This window comes from Myodes glareolus, chromosome 10, assembly GCF_982192425.1.
Source record: "Myodes glareolus chromosome 10, mMyoGla1.1, whole genome shotgun sequence".
NCBI lineage: Eukaryota > Metazoa > Chordata > Mammalia > Rodentia > Cricetidae > Myodes > Myodes glareolus.
In genome coordinates, this window is record NC_142035.1 from 18,051,883 (window position 1) to 18,074,746 (window position 22,864).

The window sequence follows — 22,864 nt, forward strand, 5'->3', positions numbered from 1 at the left end:
TTTATTAATCATAATTCCAAACTCGTGTGGGATTGTTTTGTGACTTACTCCTTTAAGACCAGACTCAACACATTCATTCATATTTTGAGCAATACCTGCTGTATGCCAGACACTACACTAGCACTTGGGTTTACAAACAAGGAAGGACAGAGAATTCAATGGCATCAGACAAGTCCTGTGTTAGTCAGGGTGCGCAACTGGATGCAACAATCAACCTGCATATCTCAGCCACTTGACACTGCTTGTGTGCTGCCCATCCAGTGCAGGTAAACACAGGGGTTCTGCTCTTTGAGGTCAATCAGGAGCCCAGACCCGCACGATTGCCATCTCCTGGTTCTCCTCTGGATAATCGTGCTTATGATCAGCAGACGAGGGAAGGCAGTGAGCTTGGTAGAGCAGCAGGAGTGTTTAGGAGGTGCCCAGAAATGATAGACATCTTACTTCTACCAAGATTTATTTGTCTAGAGGTCAGTCAGATGGGCCTACTTGATCAGTGAGGGGAGTGATTTGCTGGGAACATACACGGAGAATGAAATGGACTGGTGAAAATAGCTTCTTTTTTCCTTCCATAGATTTAGAGGCAAGAACAATGGCGAAGCTCATGGTCTAACTGAGGAAACAGAGGAGTGAGCCAAGGCAGGAAGCTAGAAGAATACAGTTAGATACCTTCCATTGCCTGCTTGTAGAGTTACTATCAGAAAGTTCTAGCGGTGTAGGAAGTCTTTTTGAGGCTACCCGTTAGCATTTTAACATATTTTCTTTCCTCCTGGAACATTCTGGAAATAGGGGCACCACTACAGAATTCTTTTATTTTTGGTCTCATCTTTGCATTAGGCCTTTATAGCATCATGACATCACCTGAGTCTCTTTGCAGTTGCTGGGGCAAGCAGTTCTGAGTGGGGTCCATCTGACTTCACACAAGTGGATCCTGATAGTGCTTTGGTTCATGGCCCTCTTTCCAGGGTCCCTGTTGCCCCTGTGTTTGGGGACTCCACAGAAGCTAGCTTGCATGGCATCTAGCCATGAATAACTGGTGTGAATCCCTACCCAATGAAAGATGAGCTGTGAGTCAACTTCCTTCCTTTCCCTGTCTCATGGGTAATACTGAGACTCCTGTTCCATGGCTTCCGAGAGAAGTATCCCTGAGCAGAAGCCATTCACACTTAGAGCAGGCCAAACAAACAGTCATTTTGGAATTTGCTTTTCGTCCATACCTTACACTTCTTCCTCCCTATAGTACAGTATTGTACAATAGTATTCTACTTCTGGGCAGAATTCAGCAAAGAGCTCAGTACTGCCTCATAGGGCCTTAGCTGCTCTGAATATACTTAAGAGCCAGGGTTCCACTAACCCTTCTCAATGCTGCAGACCTAGTCGTTCAAGACGAAGCCTGAAGTTTCTTGTCTTCTGAATGTAGCCTCAGGCACTTCCTCTGCTTTCTACTGTTGTGAATTCATCATGGACTCCTATTAATTCCTGGCCTTACCACCTAAAATTGTGCCTTTGTGTCTTATGCTATTGACTATCCTCAAAGTTTGAGAGTGGCAATTACTATCACGTCTTCCTTTCCTCTCTGCCCAGCTCCTGCCCTTCCCTGGGTTCTCTTTTGCCTTTGTGCCTTGGCATGTAAGTGCTGCTCCCACGGTCCAATTATTATTCCGCTCAGCCTCACCCCAGGAATGACAAATTCATAGATGTCAGTCCCTTGAGAACTGTTGAGAGCTGCAGAACCTTTGATCCTGGTACTTGGGCTGAAGGGGTCTTACCACCTGCTTCCTGGTCCTTGAGCTGTTTGCAGCAGTTGGCTTAGAAGGTAAATAAGCTATCCATCCCTTAAGAGGCCAGAGCGAGGACAGTAGGCTACCTAGTATACTCGCTCACCATCTTGGCAGGATTGGCGGTCCTTGAGATGCATGTTTCTCTTCTCTGCCTTGTCCCAAATTAGACTTCAAGTTCCTAAGAGACAAGATTGTTGTCAGCCTTAACACTCTGTCTTTGTATCTAAAACAATACCCATGACAGAGCTTATACTTAATATCTAAGGACAATGAAAGAGGAGGAAGCATGGGCTGTGAGACATCTTGGTCATCCTTGAAATGAATGAAAGGAAGGTGCCAGGTGAGCTGGCTATGTGATGTGGGACTGTTGCCTGTGCATTTTCAAACTGGACAAACCTCTGGGACCAAACAAGAAATGAAGTGTTTTAGTTAGCATATCGATTGCTGTGATGAAAACCAGACTAAAGTCAGCTTGGGGAGAAAAGGGTTTATTTCCTCATAATTCCATATAACTGTTCATCATCAAAAGCTGTGAGGGCAGGAACGCATACAGGGCAGGAATCTGGAGGAAGGAGTTGATACAGAGACTATGGACTGCTTACTGGCTTGCTCCTCATGGCTTGCTCAGCCTGCTTTCATGTAGAACCCAGGCCATCAGCCTAAGGCTGGCACCACCCACAGTAGGCTGGGCCCTCCAGGACCAATCACTAGTTAAGAAAATGGCCTACAGGCTTGCCTACAACCAGATCTTATGGAGACATTTTCTCAGCTGAGGCTTCCTCCTCTGAGGACTCTAGCTTGTATCAAATTGACATAAAACTAGCCAGGACAAGAAGTAAGACTCAGAAGAGGATTAGAGGCACAGATGAAAGATAGAGGAAAATTGGGATCTCTGGAAGCTAAAAATACTGGGTGGTGGGGGGGAGCGGTACAGAAAAGCTCTGTTAACCAGGTGCGATTACCCTCTTGACACACTCAAACCATACTCATCTTAAACACTTCTCACAAACGGCTCTTGGAGTCATCAGACTTAGATCATTCCTGCTTTAATTAAGGTAAAATGAACTTCTAAAGTGAGAGTCCAACCAGTCTTTGGTGGGGTCCCCACTCTCCTTAATTATGCACTGGGGAAACACTCCAGATGGGGCTGGAGTGAAGAGAAAAGGGGATCACTGGGTCCCAGGGTGAGAAGGACGCTTTGAGAGCTTTTCAGCTAGACAGGGTAAGCTCCAGATCCCTGCGGCCCTAACTGCTCCTCCCCCATCTCTGGTCTGATTTCCTTCCTCCCTCTGTCTGTTTTCTTACAGCATTCATCACTACCTTCTCCTGTATTCATTTATTTACTTTATTTATTGCCTTTCTTTTGCCTGTTCGGTGAGACCAAGGGCTTTGTCCTATTGACCGCTATATCTTACGTCTCAGATCAATGTCGGGTATTTAGTGGGCACTTAAAAATTAGTTACTAAAAAACGAATTACCGAAGATAACAATTGGTTGACTCTCTGCCATATGTTAGGCCCTGTCCTTGAGGATGCTACAAGGATGGTAACGGGGATAGGCCCGAAAATAAACACACCACGGCTCGTCTCCTGATTTTACTGAAGCATATCCAATGCGCTTCAGGATCCTCAGGGCTGGAAAACTCCCGGGGTGTGCAGGGCCCTGGGAAGAAGCTCCTTGTGTGCTAGGGAGCCAGGCGGAGCGGCAGGAGAAGCAGCTGGAGATAGACGATCCGGCTCCTCGCTTCCCTTGGCCTCTCAGCATCTTCTTTTCCTGTCCGTTGGAAACCTTTGCTCTCCACGCGTGAGTGTACAGGAGCTGGGCATCAGCGGTATGCTCCCGTCGTGGGACCCCAGTATCTCCTCTCCCATCCCAGAAGAGCCAGCCCCGGGTTTTCCAGTTCGCTTGTCCACTACCTGCAAGACCACCAACAGCAGGTTGAGCCCTGGCGGCTCGCCAGCGAGCCAGCGCCCCGGTCCCCGCCCCCTGCCAGCAAGCTGTGGAGTGCAGCAACCCGCCCCGCCCCCTCCGCCCGCGGGACCCCCCAACCCCGCCCCGCCCCCGCGGCCCGACCGCTTCGTTCCGGGGGCCGGGGCCGCGAGCTGCGCTGTCTGCAAGGCGGGGAGAGCCTGGGTAGGAGGCGGGGCGGTGTCGGCATCGGCCAATCAGCGCCGCGATCACATCCATGCAAATACGAGCACAATGGAGCGAGCCCATCACTCGCTCCTGCAAGCAAGCTTGAAACGAGCTTCAGTCTGAGCGGCAGCCCAGAGGACCAATGAGTCTATGTTTTGAGCCAGCGAAGCCCAATGGCGTGGCGGGGAAGGCGGGTCTGAGCTGGGTTAGGGTGTCCTTGCAGGGTGTCTGAGCTAAACTTCACCAAATAATAGCTGTTTGTATTTTGGCTGCTGCAGGAGCCATTTTAGGTAAGTTCTTCTCTTAACTTTTTATTTTCCTGCCTGGCCCCACCGGGCTGGTCTTGTCCGCGGGGGACCCTGTCTCCATCCCGCTGGCAGGGATGGGGCTGCCCTATGAATGGACCGGGGTTGAGGGGCCGCGGCGGCGCGAGGCCCGGCCGGGCAGGGGTCCGAGCGCGGCCGGCGGGCGCGCGGCCAGGCCGAGGGCCCCGGGGCCTGAGGCGAGGGGCTTGGCGTCCGCCCTGCCAGGCTGCCGCGCGCTCCGCCCGCCCTCCGTCCTTGGGAGAGCGCCCCTGAGGGCCGCGCGCCCTGCTTCGGGGGTCCCGCTTCAGACCCCGAGCGCGGGCCTTTGCGGTGGGGCGGGGCCTGCTAAGGCTTTCCAGGGGGACCCCAGCCGCCCACGGCGCCTGAGGGCCGCCCCCGCGCCCGCCAGCGGCTGCCGCCCCCGCGGAGAAGTTGCTCCGCTCCGCGTCCTGCGTCTGTTTGCAGGGGTGAAGGAGGGTGGGCCGGTGCCAGGCTGCTGCTCCGGGAGGGGGGCGGGGGCCCCGGCGCGTCCCTGGGTCGCGCGCCCCTCCCGCCGGCTCCTCACGCACTAGCGCGCACTCGCCCCGAAAATTGGAGCCCTGAAGACTCCAAGCCACCAAACCACCCTGCTGCCAAGTTTGGTGCGTTATTAGATTGCATGTTAGAGCATGCAAAGAAAAGGAGGGGGTTGGGGAGGAAAGGAAAATAAAAAAGGAATCTGTCCCCTTCAGGTATTTTTCTTTTCTATTGAGAAGTAACGGAGAATGTCCTTTCTAAAATTTTCAGGGACCATGCCTGTCAGGTGTGCAGAAGGCTTGGCAGCTCCTTGGGGTTTAAAACGAGGTTATTAGGAAATCCCCGCACTAGTGAGAGATAATTGAAATGTGAGTTTGTTTGCAGCTTCAGTTTTATTTGAGCCAATTAAAAATGCATAAGCAAGCACTTTATATTTGTGTACACAGAGTATTCCTGGTTTCAGTTATGACTAATATGACTGTGGTTTCACGAGTGTGGGATCTAATAAGGCAGTATAATTCAATTTTGAGCTCGTAGGCCCGTGTTCTCCAAATTAGGCTTTATAGACCATTAGTAATCTGGCTAAGGTTTCTAGTGAATCCCTGGCATCTCTGAGCATCTTTCTCTAGGGCTGTGTGTGCCTTATTCTCCACCCTTTAAAAAACTTGTTCATTTCTGCTGTAACAGATCCATTAACAGAGAAAATAGATATTTTAAATATTGACAGCTTTTAGAGTGTTTGAAATATTTTTCCTAGGATTTGATTATTTCCCAAGTGATATATAAGAATATCATGCCAATAGACCCCCATATTGGCACACTCCGTGGAGATCTGCTTCTGGTGCTTTTGGAAAAGTCTGGACAGACACCACTCTGTTCCCAGAGCTACGAACGCTCAACTTACTGTGATGGGGTGAGTGAGTCTGTCCCACTGGCTGTGCGTGGCACAGTAGCTTAGCCGGAAGCCAAGTTGGAAGATCAGGTTGGCAACCTCCGAGAGAGTTTTTGTGAACTTTGTGGTTCTCTGGCAACAGAAGGATTTCAGATCTGTGTATGATAAAATGATTAGGCATGAGTTGTCATGTAGCATGCTTTATGCCAACCCTAGCAGGTGGTTTTGCAAAGGCCTAGGAAAATGTGGAGTGGTATGACTTAATTTGAAGTTCCGTCATAGATGGGTTATTAGTTTTTCTGTGTTGAAACGTTTTTCTTGATGAGTGGATTATTAAAAGCTAACCTGAGGACTAGGAAGATATCTCATGGGGTAAAGTGCTTGCCGTTCTAGCGTTAGGACCTAAATTTGACTCTCTGTCCTTCACATGAAAAAGCTATGCATAGTGGCTAGCTCCATAATCTCTGGGTCTTGCTGACCAGCATAGCTGAACTGGTAAGCTCCAGAGAGACTTTGTCTCAAAAAATAAGGGGGCAACATTGAGGAAGAAACGTTGACTTTTGGCCTCCATGTGCACAGGCACACAGAGAAAGCACCTAAGTTGTATAGATTTCTTCCCTCTGTTGCTTTGGAAGCTCCGTTTATAATAAGTAAGTAGTTTGAGCTGGTGTCCTGGTGTAGTGAAGTTAGTTTGTGTTTCTGTGATGTTTGGTTCCCTAGAGTCATGGTTTTTATTTTTCTTTGTTTTTTCCATTTAGCTTCTACGTTATAGCAATGCAAACTGGATATGATTTTACCCCAATTTTCAAATACCTTTCCATTTATTTTTATAGTAACATAGTGAGCAGGCCTTCCTCAGTGTATGACTTCAGGCTAGAGGTTGGAGAACCAGTTGAAAGTGAAGTGAAAGAATCAGAGTTAGGCCTTCCATTTTAGGAAAATCCACTAGGAAGTTTTTTGTATTTATTGGTATACTTTCTTTATAGCTGTCCCAAATAGCAAAGAATATATATGTAGCAGATTATTTTTCTTTAGGAACAACATTTAATTTATGATTTTGCCAGCTGACTATTACAGAAGATTTATCAGAAACAGTTTGCCCTGAGGCCACTGTATCTTGGAGATTTCTTTGGTTTATTTAAGTTTCGAAAACATTTTTGGTTTTCTTGGAAGCATGGCTTAATGCCAAGCCTAGCTTGTGGTTATGCTCTGTTGTGTTAAACCATGAGGCTTTGTAACCTCAGATTTCCTTCTGTCATTGCTTGTGCTCTCCAGCTTCCAAGGGAAGTCTGTTGGTGAGGACCAGTGGGTCTCACGTGTGCTTTGAACAGGTTGTAGCATTCAGAGAGTCTTCCTGCAAAAACACCTTTGGTACAGGACAGTAACAGTATTCACATCCCCTGGAGAAATTGTATCTTTATTCCACTTTCCCCAGTGGTTGCATTGCCTACTGCCAAGCCTACTATAGTTTTATTCTTGATAAATATTTAGTGAGTTTCTTTTACCTCCATCCCTCATAAAAGCTGTGATTTAGTTCAAGCAAAAAGTTACAGTGTATTTCATGGGGTTTTCTGCATTCTTCTGTACTGGGTAGTAATACTGCAAACTCCAGAATACATAAAGTAATAGCTAGGGCTCTTTAAGGATCACTTATTTGCAGTGGAATGTGGCATACTTGTGAGCAAGCAGCAGCACGCATTGAATACTTTGTGTATCTCTAGCACAGCTGGGTGCTGGCTGGGGCCATAGGGATGGAAGGCACCCATCTATAGCTCTATAGCTCTGTTGCTCTATAGCCACTTCGTGAAGCTGGGCTCCAGCTCAGCAGAACGAAGTAATGTGTTCAAGGCCATGAAACTAGAAAAGTGTAGAGGTAAAATTTGAACCCAGATCCTTTAGATCCACGGCAGATCCTTTAGATCCTTTAGATCCACGGCAGATCCTTTAGATCCACGGCAGATCCAGATCCTTTAGATCCAGATCCTTTAGATCCACGGCAAAACTAAGATGGTTTTAGAAGCTTGATGTACCATCTTGGTTTAGTCACATGGTGCTAGGTCAGCGAACATACTTTTCCTAAGGATGCATCCAATTTTACTTTTCCATTTCAGGAATTTATTACTTAAAGGGGGGAAATACAGTGAAGGCCCAGTCGCCCTCCTTCCCTGTAATACACTCGTGAGTTTAGGAGTAGCCTGCTACACAGTAATCATGATGTGAGGAGGGAGAATGTAGCCACTTTTCCATGCCGGAGTGTTTTTTTCTTTTGTTTGTGTTGTGGAGGCGTTGATACCCTCATGAGAAATTCTGCTACTTCCATAAAAGTCCTGAAGGTAGTAAAATAGAGTTATTTTAAAATGTTCATTGCTGTTCCCATCCTGAACTAAATTGTTTGGATAAAACCCAGAAAGAAATATTTTGTGTGTGGTGTCTATGTTAGTCAGTTTCTATAGCTTGTGGTAGAGTCCTGCCCTCCGTATTCTTTGTGTCTTTTACCGTTCTTACTCTGTCCTGGGAACTTTAGAATGTACAAGGTACGTGTGACAAGATTTAAGCTCTTTTTGGAAGTTCCTTCTGGGACTCTGAACTTTTTTTCCCTCTGTAATCAGGAATGTCTTAATTTTTTTTAAAGATTTCTTTTATGTATCTGAATGTGTACCATGTGAGTACCTGGGAGTTAAATAGTTTTGAGTCACCTGTGGGTCCTTCAGGAATCAAATCCAGGCGCTCTCCAGAGTAACAAGTACTCTTAACTGCCGAACCACTGCTCAAGCTTCTGACTTAAAGTGTTTTAATGAGGAAAAAGCCCTGGGTCTTTCAGCAGAATTACATGGTGCTGTTATCCATTACTTTAGAACTTAAGACAATATTTGAAAATTTTAAGAACATTAGGAAGTAGAATATTAGAATCTTTTCAGGGTGTGTTTCCAAACATAAATGGCAAGTAATGAATATGTACTTGAGTTTTATAAATAATCGGAAGGGATATTTCCTTTTCTTGTGTATTTTTTAAGGGTTTTATAAGGAGTGTTCATCCATCTGTTTTATAGGTAAATTTTTTATACAACAGTTAAATTTCTACTATATTTTGAATTTTTTGTATGCTATGTCACCACATATTTATTTATTTAAAAATATATATGTATTTGTTTGGTTTTATTTTTATTTATTTTTGAAACAGGATCTTACTGTGTTCCCCTAGCTGGCCTGGAACTCACTATGTAGCCCAGGCTGACCTGGAGTTCACTATGTAGCCCAGACTGGCCTGAAGTTCACTATGTTGACCAGGATGGCCTGGAACTCACTAGTCGACCAGGCTGAACTCTGACTCATAGAGATCTATCTGCCTCTGCCTCCCGACTGCTGAAATTAAAGACACATACACTACCATGCCTAGCTGAAAACTTAGGTTTTTTTTGAATACAAAGATTGTTTACGTAGAAGGGCTGACTTCAGGTGGAGAAAAGGTCTTTCTGGTTTGGTTGTAACATTTTCAATAGTCATTGGTTTGTCTTTTAAGACCAAAGAATAGTGTGCAAATCTCTTGCCATTTGTGGTTCTCATATTATCCCCCACTTTTTCTACCCACATACCAAAAGATTTAAATTAAGACTCATTGATGTAAGTCGCTCCAGAGTAATAATCGTCTTTTGCGTGCAGCCTTAGCTCCACCTGTTGAACATTTTCAGGGGTCATTCCTAGACTTCTTCCTCCCTCTGCTCTTCTGGAAGGTGTTCCATGCCCGTTACCCTTCGTTGGGTCTAAGGTTGTGGGAAGTAAGGGGGCAGTTAGTTGTAAGATAGCCTTAGAGGGCTCAGGGCTTCTCCGTGTCAGATGGGGCTAGCGGGATAGTTGTGGCAAAAGTGCATGACACTTTCTCTTTTTCCTTATTTCCTTATTCATTTTGATTTTGCTTCAGTCTATATATGAGGATTTTCTTTTTCCTGAACCCAAAGTAAATAGCCCAGGCAATTGCCTTTATTCACATATGCTTAAGGAAGGAACAAGCGAAACAGATTCTTGTTATAATTAAACAAAATACTTGAGATATGGTAATATCTCAAGACTTGTATGTAGTGTCTTGCAAGTTCTGTGAACATTAAGTGGAGTTTTCTAAAAATGTGACAAGTTGATCATATCAGATTCCATTAAACCAGCTGTTACTGTAGAAAAGTGTCTTGTTTTTAAGGTTTTTGATTCTTACTGTGTGATTTAATAAATAAAAACAAGTTGATAAAAGAAGTCTAGAGCAGTAACAGACTCCAAAGAGCAGCTTTGGCTAGTCACTGGACTTGGAATTTTCATAGATTTTCTTATAGAAGCAATTTACTAGACTGGAACACAAGTTGAAGAGAAGATTCAGTTTATCTTTCTTGATAGGTTTGATAAACACCACTGATCCCTATAAGGCAGTGGTTCTCAACCTGTGGGTTACAGCCTCTCAGGGGTCGAAGGACCCTTTCACAGGGCTTACCTAAGACCATTGGAAAACACTGATATTTTTATATTACGATTCATAACAGTAGCAAAATTAGTTATGAAATAGCATCAAAAATAATTTTATGCTTAGGGGTCACCATAACTTGAGGAACTGTATTAAAGGGTTGCAGCAATAGGAAGGTTGAGAGCCACTCCTCTAAGGACTTACTTCTTTCTGGGTGTACACAGTAAAGAAATGTGCCTGGGCTGTTTGCTTTGGGTTCAAGAAAATAAAGTTCATGTTCTCAGAAGTCCTTTGAAAAATTATGCCTGATAAACTAGGTACAGATCATAGGTTTTGTTTACTGAAAGAAACTTTACATAATTTAACAGACTCTCTATTATGACTCGTGTAGTTTGGCTTAACAATTCTTGCAGTGTTAGCAGTCTAAACTCAGCTGTTAGGTTCCTATGAAAGCATTAGGCCATCATCATTGCTGGTCAGATGACAGGATTAGCTCACACTGTAAATGATGACATCAGTATTGGCTACTGTAAGGTCGCTGTGACAGAGTACCAGACAGAGGAGATGGGGAGGGATTTATTCTGGCTCGGTACCGGGGAAGGCATGTTGGCCAAGCTTGGTGGCCAGGTTGTAGTTGTGTCTGCAGGTGTGTGAGGGGCGATTTATATTGGTGTTAGTAAGGAAGCAGAGGGAGTCTCTCTGTAGAACCCTGTAGGTCCCCACAACTGCCTGCCACCTCCAGCTAGTCTCCACTACCTAAAGATGCCTCATTTCCCAAAGCAGTGTCACCATCTGGGGCTCAACTTTTCTACACAAGTGGTCTATGGGGACAGACCATATCCTGACCCTGCCATCATTAGATTGCCTATTAAAGCAGATTCAGTAAGATACCATGTTAAGGGTTTAAGAGTATTCTACCTAATGGAATTAACAGTTTTGCCTTGAATTTTAAAAATACATTGAGGAGCTTATAGAGTTATGAAAGATTAATGAATGGCAAGCTTCAGAAAGATGATTGTAAAACTATAAAATGAGTCTTTATAGATCTGACTACTTAAAATAGCTTCTAGAATTGTGCAGGTTGGAACTGTTAACGTCTCTTGGTTGAGTCATGTATAGTACTTGTAATAGACATATTTTACGTAGTTCCTTAGAAAAGATATTTTACCTCTTAAATTTAATAATAAAAGTATTAACTTACATTTTTCTGCTTGATGTGATCCCCCCCCCTCCCGGAACCCTCTGGAATCCATTTTTCTGATATTTTATAGAAGTATTAGCCTGTGGCTGATTGGGAAAGAACAGACATGAACACTGGCCCTCTACTGGTAGAGAACACCTGTGCCAGTGTCGCGACGACTTCTGCACTGCCGGGAAGCTTGTTAGGAATGTCAGACTAAATTAAAATTGACATTATTTACCCACCTATATTCGTCTACTTTTATGTGAAAGTTCAGAAAACTGTATTAGAAATAAAATTGGATGTGTTTCCTGAGGCCTGAGAAACAAGGCCTCTTCACTTTTCTGTGTGACTTCTATGCATGCTGTCCTTCAGCATGGCTTCTGACATGTTATCTTAATTGGGTTTGAGGCAAGCAGCGTTTTAAGTGTACTACTGTAGTTCTCAGTTCTCAGTAGAAATAGTGCTGGTTATAATGGGTTCCATCTCATTAGGTCATAGGGTTTCTATTTCAGGTATATTTATAAGCTTAATACAGGGATGGTTTTGCAGTTTGTAAAGGAAACCATTTTGATCATATTATCCAAGTCTCCTTTGAAAGACTGGATTTTCTCTGCCCACTTTGCAGCATGGTTTTAAAAAGTATTTGGTAAAAGAAATTTCTTTTTATCGTTCAGGAATATATGTACCTCTCCCTGCCCCATGTGCTTGTACTTCAGATTTTAAACTTTGGAAACCCAAGGTTAACATTGATTTTAGTATATTGATCAGTATCCCCAGCAGAATTGCAAATTATTTTGTGATTGGCAAGTGGCTAGAAGTTTAATTGTATAGAAGTCAAATTTGACTGTGAAGATCACATGACAAACCATTTTTAAAATGCTGTCTAGTCATAATAAATGGGTCTAATCAAATAGCAGCTTGATTAAACATATTTACTAAATTTTAGTTCATAAGTGGGAAATTGTTGGTCATTTGGGTAATAATTCTTACAGAAAGAGGCAGTGGCTTGTCTTGTGTGGTTTCTAGGTTCAGAATGCTAGTCAGAAGGTTCCTTAAAGAGCATGGGCCGAGCTGCGCATAGAAAGCACTATAGCACGGCACTGTCTGTTGTGGCTGTGGCACTGGTTAATGCTGTTTCAAGTCATGTTTCCCGTGTGTAAATTCTTTTGAGTGGCAGGTCTTATGCTCTAAGGGCCCAGTGGGTTATGGTGTGATAGGGAGAGTGTCTGTTTAACTGAAATGACATGAGTACCTGAGTAGTACTGATTTGGGGACTTGTCATTTTGAAAGATGCTGCTTCAGTTTCTTTTTGCTTATTTGCATTTTTAAAAGACTATTTCCTTGTATATCCTTGCCATTCTCTCTCTGATCTATATCAAGTGTGTACCACTATGCCTGCCTGGCTTTTGTGTAACTTTTCTTCCAAAAGGATTAAAATTCTACCTAGAATTTTAATAACTGTGCATGTTTTGGAATTATATGGCTCTCTCTTGTCCTTTCCTTCTCCCGTTCTCTCCTTCTTTTCACCTTCTAGCAAGGTCTCAGAGATCCCACATTTGCCTCAAACTTGCCCAGTTGTGTAGAATATGACCTTGAACTTCTAAACACCCTTTCTTCTACCTTCCAAGTACTGAAATTACAGGCACATGCAAACACTCTCGTTTTCACGCAGTGCTGGGGATCGAATCCAAGGCTTTCTTGCATGTTAGGCAAGCACTCAACTAACTGAGCTCTGTCCCTATCCCACTATGAGGTCTTGAAGAGTTGGTAAGCCCATAGATGGAATTGAAATCTAATAGTCTTACAGAGCCCATGTTTAAAACATTTGTGATTTTCCTTGCTTTAAGTATGTTCCCATGTTAAGATGGTGCTACATGACTGATTACATAAGCTGTACACAACTATCAGTTTTCTGATTTACCCATAATACCTACTCTCTCTACTTTTGTCTACTCTGTATCTATCTGCAGTGTTTCATGCCTGCAAGGTTCTTCCCTGGATATTCATGACCGTGTGTTCCATCTTGAACTGAGCTTTGTTGCTGCCATCGTTAGTGTGGCAGTTATTTCAAGCTTGTTGTTTAAGAGGATTGGATATTGCAAACATTGGCATTCTAACCAGATTTGTCAGAAAGTAAAGAAAGCACTTTCAGTTTTCACGTGTAGAAGAGTTGGAATGTACTTCTGAGCACATATAAGAATAATGAGCACTTAAGAATAATGAAATGTGGTCCTAGTGATGTTAGTGTTTTGTGAGCCTGTAGCACTCACAGGTCTGTGGCATTCTTATTCTTTTTAAGGTGTAGGACTCCCTCCTTAACTGTCACAGGTTAAGGTCCTGAAAACTCACATAGGAAAATTTTTTATACATTTTTTTTATAAATATTTATTGAGCTCTACGTTTTTCTCTGCTCCCTTCCCTGCCTCTCCCTCCCCCTTCAATTCTCCCCCAAGGTCCCCATGCTCCCAATTTACTCAGGAGACCTTGTCTTTTTCTACTTTCTACTTCCCATGTAGATTATATCTATGTAAGTCTCTCTTAGTGTCCGCATTGTTGTTTAAATTCTCTGTGATTGTGGTTTGTAGGCTGACTTTCTTTGCTTTATGTTTAAAAACCACCTCTGAGTGAGTAAATGTGATAATTGTCTTTCTGTGTCTGGGTTACTTCACTCGAAATAATGTTTTCTAGCTGCATCCATTTTCATGCAAATTCAGGCTGTCATTATTTTTTTCTGCTGTGTAGTACTCCATTGTGTAAATGTACCACATTTTGCTCATCCATTCTTCGGTCAAGGGACATTTAGGTTGTTTCCAGATTCTGGCTATGACAAACAAAGCTGCTGTGAACATAGTTGAGCACATGTCCTTGTAGCACAATTGAGCATCCTTTGGGTATATACCCAAAAGTGGTATTACTGGGTCTTGAGGAAGATTGTTTCCTAATTTTCTGAGAAATCGCCACACTGACATCCAAAAGGGTTGTACCAGCTTGCATTCCCACCAACAATGCATAAGTGTTCCCTTTTCCCCACAACCTCTCCAGCATAAGTTGTCATCAGTGTTTTTGATTTTGGCCATTCTTACAAGTGTAAGATGGAATCTCAGAGTTGATTTGCATTTCTCTGATGACTAAGAATGTTGAACATTTCCTTACATGTCTTTCAGCCATTTTTGATTACTTTGTTGAGAGTTCTCTGTTTAGGTCTGCACTCCATTTTTTTTTAAATTGGATTATGTGATTTTTTGGTATCCAATTTCTTGAGTTCTTTGTATATTTTGGAGATCAGACCTCTGTCTGATGTGGGTTTGTCACTTTTGTCATGTTGACCGTGTTCTTTGCTTTACAGAAGCTTTTCAGTTTCAGGAAGTCCCATTTATTAATTGTTTCTCTCAGTGTCTGTGCTGCTGGGTTCTATTTAGGAAGTGGTTCCCTGTAACAATGCACAAGTGTACTTCCCACTTTCTCTTCTGTAAGGTTCAGTGTGGTTGGATTTATGTTAAGGTCTTTGATCCATTTGGACTTGAGCTTTGTGCATGGTGATAGATACGGGTCTATTTTCATTCTTCTACATGTTGATATCCAGTTTCACATAGGAAATTTTAAAAAATTGGGGGAATTGGGGCTGGAGAGATGGTTGGCAGTTAAGAATACTTGTTCTTCCTGAGGATCTGGGTTCTATGCTCAGCTTCTGTGTGGCTCACAATCATCTGTAACTCCATTCCCAGTCCCAGGATGTTTGACACCATTTTCTGTGTTGTGTTGGCAAAAGATGTGCATTTGGTGCACAGACTCAAATGCAGACTAAACACCCATACACATAAAATTAATTTTAAAAAAAGAATATGGGAGAAAGGAGTACTTGGAAATGAATAAATCTATAAACTACATATTTACATTTAAAAAATTTAATTATGTATTAGATACCATTCTGATTTTTATTTTTAAATTTTATTTTATTTATTTTTGATAGAACTATACATTTCCCCCATTCCCCTTCCTCCTCTCTCTCCTCTACCCTTCCCCTTGTCCCCCCCCCCCCCCCATGCTCCCAGTTTACTCAGGAGATCTTGTCTTTTTCTCCTTCTTAGGTAAATCCTTGTATAAATCACTTAGGATCCTCTTTGTTGTCTAGGTTCTCCGGAGTTGTGGGCTGTAGACAGTTATTCTTTGCTTTATGTCTAAAAGCTACTTATAAGTGAGTATATATTAGTCTTTCTGGGTCTGGGTTACCTCATTCAGTATGTTTTTCTTTTCTTTTTTTTTTTTCCTAGTTCTGTTCATTTGCCTGCAAATTTCAGGATGTCATTTTTTACTACTGAGGAGTACTCCGCTGTGTAAATGTACCACATTTGCCTTATCCATTCTTCAGTTGAGGAGCATCTAGGTTGTTCCAGGTTTTAGCTATTATGAATAATGCTGCTATGAACATAGTTGAGCAAATGTCCTTTGCATGATTGTGTATATGCCCAAGAGTGGTATGCTGGGTCTTGAAGTAGATTGATTCTTAATTTTCTGAGAAACTGCCATCCTGATTTCTAAGGTGACTGTACAAGTTTGCACTCCCCTCACCAATGGGGAGTGTTCCCCTTACTCTACATCCTCTCGAGCATAGGTTGTCATCAGTGTTTTTGATCTTGGCCATTCTGGCAGATATAAGATGGAATCTCAGAGTTGTTTTGATTTACATTTCTCTGATGACTAAGGATGTTGAGCATTTCCTTAAGTATCTTTCAACCATTTGAGATTCTTATGTTGAGGTCTGTACCCCCCCCCCCTCTTTTTTTACTGGATTATTTTGTTCTCTTGATGACTAGTTTCTTGAGTTTTACTCCTCTGTCAGGTGTGGGCTTGGTGAAGATCTTTTCCCATTCTGTAGGCTGTCGTTTTGTCTTGTTGACCACGTCCTTTGACTTACAGAAGCTTCTCAGTTTCAGGAGGTCCAGTTTATTAATTGTTGCTCTCAGTGTCTGTGCTACTGGGGTTATATTTAGGAAATGGTCTCCTGTGCCAATGCATTCAAGTGTACTTCCCACTTTCTCTTCTATGAGGTTCAGTGTGGTTGGGTTTATGTTGAGGTCTTTGATTCATTTAGACTTGAGTTTTGTGCTTGGCAATAGATATGGATCTGTTTTCATTCTTCTACATGTTGTCATCCAGTTATGCCAGCACCATTTGTTGAAGATGCTTTCTTTTTTCCATTTTATAATTTTAACTTCTTTGTCAACAATCAGGTGTTCATAGGTGTGTGAGTTGATATCCAGGTCTTTGATTCAATTCCATTGGTTCTCCTGTCTGTTTCTATGCTGATACCAAGCTGTTATCTTTACTATAGTTTTTCTTCTAGTTCTTTTTGTAGAGCTGGATTTGTGGATAGGTATTGATTAAATCTGGTTTTGTCATGGAATATCTTGTTTTCTCCATCTATGTTGATTGAAAGTTTTGCTGGGTATGGTAGTCTGGGCTGACATCCAAGGTCTCTTAGTGTCTGCATAATGCCTGACCAGGCCCTTCTGGCTTTTATTGTTTCTATTAAGAAATCAGGTGTGATTCTGATAGGTCTACCTTTATATGTTGCTTGACCTTTCTCCTTTGCAGCTCTTAATATTCTTTCTTTATTCTGTGTGTTTAGTGTTTTGATTATTATATGGTGAGTGGACTTTTTTTTTGGTCCAGTTTATTTGGTGTTTTGTAAGCTTCTTGTATTTTCATAGGCATGTCCTTCTTTAGGTTGGGAAAGTTTTCTTCTATGATTTTGTTAAGTGTTTTCTTATTGCTTCTGTTTCAGTTTTCAAGCCTTGAGCCATTTCTTTCACTTGTTTGATTGTTTTTTCTTGGTTTTCGTTAAGGGATTTGTTGATTTCTTCTTTTTTTTTTTTTTTTGGTTGTCTTTTCTTCTGTTTGCTTAAGGAAATTTTTCATTTCCTTTTTAAGGGTCTCAGTCATCTTCATAAAGTTATTTTTTTTTTAAAGTTTTTTTTTAACTTTATTTATTTACTTATTATGTATACAATATTCTCTCTGCAGACCAGAAGAGGGCACCAGACCTCATTACAGATGGTTGTGAGCCGCCATGTGGTTGCCGGGAATTGAACTCAGGACCTTTGGAAGAACAGGCAATGCTCTTAACCGCTGAGCCATCTCTCCAGCCCCATAAAGTTATTTTTAAGGTCATTTTCTTCTGCTTCATCTGCATTGGGATGCTCAGGTCTTGCTGTTGTAGGACCACTAGTTTCTGGTGGTGCTGTACTGCTCTTTATGTTACTGAGTGTATTCTTACCCTGTTGTCTGCCCATCTCTTCCTCCAACTGGAACAGGTGGAGCCTGTGTTTCAGGGGGCTCCCTTTTCCTCCAGTTGGTGTAGTTGGGGGCAGTGACTCGGTTGATTGTTTCTTCAGGTGTAGACAGAGGAGAGCCTTCTGTGATTGTTCCTCCAGGTGCCATGGGCCCAAGGCTCAGATGGTCGTTCCTCCTGGTGTTGGTGGGATTGAGGCTCCAGTGGTCAGATAATTTCTGGAGGCCACTGCTATCCTCGTGGCCTGCTGCACTGCTGCTCATGCTTCTCCCAGCAGTCTTCCATTCTGATTTTGAAACAAATGTGATTTTCCTTTCTTCATCTCCCCAGTTGCCCTAAGATACCACCTCAGTTATTTCCTTCTTTCATGTACCATGTGTCCTTTTGCCCCCCCCCACCTTTCTTTACCACCTAATATTATTCCCTCTTGGTCTCCTTAGAGTTTCTAGACTTTATCCACATGTACACTTGTGTGTGTGTGTGTGTGTGTGTGTGTGTGTGTGTGTGTGTATACATACGTTATAGACTAGGATCAGCTTGCATTTTGTTTTTCTCAATTTGGGTTACCTCACTAATGTTGCAGGGAGGCTGCTTGTTTGTTCCTGGCTACTCAGTCCTGAAATAACCACACAGAAACTGTGTTAATTAAATCACTGCTTGACCCATTAGCTCTAGCTTCTTATTGGCTAGCTCTTATATTAATTTAACCCATTTCTAGTAATCTGTATATTGCCACGTGGCAGTGACTTACCGGCAAAGATTTGGCATGTCTGACTCTGGCAGCTCCATGGCGTCTCTCTCTCACCTTACCTTCCTTGTCCCAGCATTCAGTTCTGTCCTCCCCACCTACCTAAGTTCTGCCCTATCAACAGGCCAAGGCAGTTTCTTTATTCATTAATGATAATCTCAGCACACAGAGGGGACTCCCACATCACACTAAATATTATACTTTTCAGATTTATCAATTCTCCTGTCAGTTTCATGCTTTCATTTTATTTTACAGATGAGTGGTAGTTTATTGTGTATATGTACCATATTTTCATTATTCATTCATCTTGTTGATGGGCATCTAGGGTAGTTCCATTTCCTTGCTGTTGTGAACACAGCAGCAATAAACATGGATGTACAAGGGTCTCCGTGGCAGGTTATAGACTCCTTTGGGTATGTGTTTAGGAGTGGTATAGCTAGATTATATTGTAGTTTTATTTTTAATTGTTTAAGAAACTGCTGATTTCCATACTGACTGTATTAATTTGCACTCCCAGCAACAGTGAATAAAGATTCCTTTTTCTATATACCATCTCCAGCATTTGTCAGATTTTTTAATGATAACCATCTCGACTGGGTTGAGTGGATAAAGATATTCTTTAAAATAAAATGTTGAAGATGTTATCACTGAGATTGGCAAGGATTATTTTTGTAGGTTTTTACTCTGTCTTCTCTTTTAGAAACTTGGGCACCAATGATTTAACTTTTGAACCCTACACTTTTAGATACTACAGTATGTCACCTTTCTTTGTGCTGTAGGATCTTAGTGTTACATATGGAACATGAACCCCGCCTTGATTAATGTTAAGTCCAGGGTTACCTCTTAACTAGATTCAGCCTGCCTAGTGTTGTGCTGCAAAACCTCCTCCTTCTTTCTTTTTGTAATTTGTTACCCTTTTTTGCTGCCTTCTGAATCTTTGCCTTTCCTAACATGATAAAGATATCCCCTTGACATAATTGTATATTCTTTAATCTCTAGTATTTTGAGAGTTTCAGAAGATCATGATGAACTTTATGGTTGTGATAGCTGCTCCATGGTCAGAAACACTGTACTGAATGATGGTTAAGGATATGGAGTCTATAGCCATAACCTTGGGTTTGAAGCTCTGCTATTTACTTCCTGTGTGTCCTCCCTATGCTTCAGTTTTCCCATCTATAGTGGAAGTAATATCCATGTTCAATGGTGGGCTTGAAGATTACCAGAGTTAATTTATGTGAATAGCCTGGGAGCAGCGCCTGGCATTACAATCAGATGTGTTGGTGTTGCAAAAAGAAGCAGCGGGCTGCGTTCCTGCCCGGATCCCAGCTAGCTTACCCCTGAAATAATTACATGGAAACTGTATTCTTTTAAACACTGCCTGGCCCGTTATCTCCAGCCTCTTATTGGCTAACTCTCACATCTTAACTAACCCATATCTAATAATCTGTGTGTCATCATGAAGTGGTGGCTTACCGGGAAGATTCTAACCTATGTCCATCTTGGGCAGGAGAAGCATGGCGTCTGCCTCATTGCCTTCTTCCCAGCATCCTGTTCGGTCTACTCCACCTATCTAAATTCTGCCATATCAAAAAGCCAAGGCAGTTTCTTTATTAACCAGTGAAAGTAACACATAGACGACCCACCTACATCATGTTGGATATTATAAAGATCCATGGGGAAATCGTTGATAACTTTTCTAGTTAAAGGTTTGGTATTACTTTTTATTTAATCCCCCCCTCCTTTTTTTCAGCAGGAATTTCTGGTGATATTCGTGAGGCTTTTTATGCTGGGTGGGAGGATCCTAGAACTTGTTCTCAAGGATTCATAGGGTAAAAAAAAAAATACAAGAGATATCCATAAACATTTGTATACAGATAATTGTTCTGTCACAATATAACTTGTGGGAGTGCCAGAAAAAAAAAAAGAAGTTATATGAGGACATTGAGTGGGACTGGTTGGACAGGCAGGGTTGGGTATATGAAGACTGGTAGGGAGGTAGAAGTGTTAGAGGTATAGATTTGAGTCCTAGGGCACCTACTGAAGTTTCTCAAAATCTGCTCTGTGTCCCAAGACAGTGAACCGGACCAGAGACATACAGTTAGGAATAACAGACAGTGAATTAAGAATGGGGAAATACAGGGCAATGATGGCGCACGTCTTTAATGCCAGCACTTGGGAGACTGAGGTAGGAGGATCTCTGTGAGTTTGGGGCCAGCCTAGTGTGCGGAAGGAGTTCCAGGACAGCCAGATCTATATAGAGAAACTTTGTCTCCAAAAACAGGCAAGCAAGCAAACAAGAAACCAAAATGAGGAAATACTTCTGAGAACAGGAGTAGTGTGCTAGTGAGCCGAGAGAAAAGTGTGTTTAAAACAAAACACTTGGTCCTGAGTGTCATCATCCTTTGTCATTGGCTTTCCGTGATCATTCTTGGATGATCATATATGGACTATCTGTATGTCTGGTGTGCAGACCTGGAGTGCAGCGGTAGACAAAGCAACAATCGCTCTTCAAGAGCTTATGTCCTAGTGAGATCTGAACACATAGAACTGTAAAATGAAGCATGTTAATGAGGGCAGAATAGATTCATTTTACTAAAAAAGCATAATGAATTTCTGAAAATTCTTTTTTAAACCTTGAAGGGACCCACAGCATCCATGAGCACCTATTCCTGGTATGAGGCATAGTCAGGGTTTCCCACACTTTCAGTTCTCTGTCCCTTGTTTTTCATCTCCTCAAAGAAGGTATTTTCTTTCTTTGAGATTTGAGAAAAATCTCAGTGTTTCCTTTCTGAATCTGCCTAAAAAGCAGCCTCTTTCATCAAGCGCAGAGAAATATTTTGACTAATTAACCAATTTAGGATTTCCATTGAACTGTCTCTGTCTTTTCTCATATTGCTACACATTTATTTAATAAGTAGTTTTGGAATTTTTTTGAGTTTCATCCATTTCTGAGCCCCGAGGACTTGAAGATAAATGTGCATGGTCTTTCTGTCCTTGTGGGATGTATAGTATGTTAGAGGAAGCAGAAAGGTAAGCTGTTACAAGCACCGTACTAAAAGCAGTGCTATGTTCAAGATTTGAACATAGAAAGAAAAAGAGAGAGGAGTAGCTATCAATGTGGGGGCTTTACCTGGAGTTAGTTAAAGCTTTTGCAAGGTATTCTTAAATTGGTTTTTGGAAGTTGAATTGAAGTTTGATCATCAGTACCCAGGATTAGTACCTGTAAATTTGAAGAACCTCTCACTTGGGAAAAAGCCTGTATCAAAAGTGCATGGTGAGTTGTGGCAGGAACATTGGTTGGGGATCTGTGGAGTATATAGGTAGGAGGTGTAGAAAGTTGAGATGCTGAAACATCACAGTGAGGACTTTTCATCTTACTAGTGTTTTTTTCCATGCTTGGGTAGTAGAGGCTGGTTTAGAACAGTGGTGTTCAAATCTTGTGCGCTTTAGGATCACTTGGAAGAGCTTTTAAAATGCAAGTGGCCAGGCTGCACAGAATCAAATCACATTGGTGGTGGAGGAACCCAGCTTTTAGATTTTTTTGTTACTGCCTAGGCAATGCCAGTGTGTACACCAGTTTCAGAATACTGATTTTCGATGTCCTGCCAATAAATAATGAATCAGGATTGGCCTAGCCAGGAGCCACACAGGAGGAAACAGAGCCAACCATTATTCTTTATTTTCCTGTGTGCTTGACTTCTCTAACAAAATTGGGGCCTTCCTGGGCATAAAGTTCATTCTTTATAGAGATGAGTACATAGTAGGTTTTTAACAAATTTTCCTTTGTCAGGATGTTTCTATTTCATAGGTAGAACATTTTAATTTATTTCTTTCCTTTTTATTATTAAGTAGGATTGCCTGTGGGGTGAGAATAAGTGGAAATGAAACTTTTTGGTCAGTTTTATTGTCTTGTACTTCTGGTTAAAGTTAAAATGTATCAGTTAACTGTGTACAGTGGCACAAACTTGTAATTTCAGCACTTGGAAGATTAAAGTGGAAGGGTCAGAAGTTCAAGGTTATCTACAACTGTAGTGTTGAGTGGTTGGGTTTTATCTGCCTTAGCTCTGCATTAGCACAGATAGGAAAGTCTTCCTTTAAGTTCTGGCATTTGTGTAAAACTTACAGTGCTGATACTGTCTTTAAGATACAGGACCCAGATGAAGTGTCCAACCTGTGGCCAATATAGTTTCCAAACAGCACCTCAGTCTAATTTAGCTTGTACCTGAGGGTTTGCTTACAAATGTAGTATAGAGTTTGACTTGGTTTCTACATGTGAAATACTCTCTTTGTTAAATAAACTGTGATGTGAATAGTATTTAAATAAAGCAATTTGGGTCAAGTTGGTCTTCTCCATCCTAATGGAGAATTGGAGCACATAGAATTAAAAACATGTTTATACTCGAAGGCATTTATGTACCCCCTTTTGTGCCTTGAAAAGAAACAATATGCAAAATAGTACTTGTAATGGCTGTTCTTGGTTGTCAGCTTGACTACATCTGGAATTAACTAAATACCAAGTCTCTAGGTACACCTGTGAGGGATTTTTTTCCTTGATCAAATAATTTGAAAT

The 22,864-nt window shown here is 42.0% G+C and overlaps 1 protein-coding gene and 1 long non-coding RNA gene across 6 annotated transcripts in view; one reads left to right on the plus strand and one right to left on the minus strand.

Moving 5' to 3' along the window:
* Positions 1 to 2,808: 2,808 nt before the first annotated feature.
* LOC146892763 (uncharacterized) lies at positions 2,809 to 3,902 on the minus strand. Its single transcript, XR_015004001.2, has 2 exons — positions 3,852 to 3,902; positions 2,809 to 3,694 (listed from the first exon to the last, which is right to left on the minus strand). It is a non-coding gene; the product is annotated as an uncharacterized LOC146892763 (long non-coding RNA).
* A 164-nt stretch (positions 3,903 to 4,066) lies between these two features.
* Positions 4,067 to 22,864, plus strand: part of Chd6 (chromodomain helicase DNA binding protein 6) — a 165,290-nt gene continuing 146,492 nt past the window's right edge. For 2 of the 5 annotated variants that reach the window (XM_085697078.2, XM_085697077.2), the window contains exons 1-2: positions 4,114 to 4,204; positions 17,279 to 17,421. The gene's annotated coding sequence lies outside the window, so the exon portion shown is untranslated. Of the gene's footprint in view, positions 4,205 to 5,623; positions 5,649 to 17,278; positions 17,422 to 22,864 lie in introns of those variants that run through there. The other 3 variants (XM_085697076.2, XM_085697081.2, XM_085697080.2) reach the window with 2 other exon arrangements.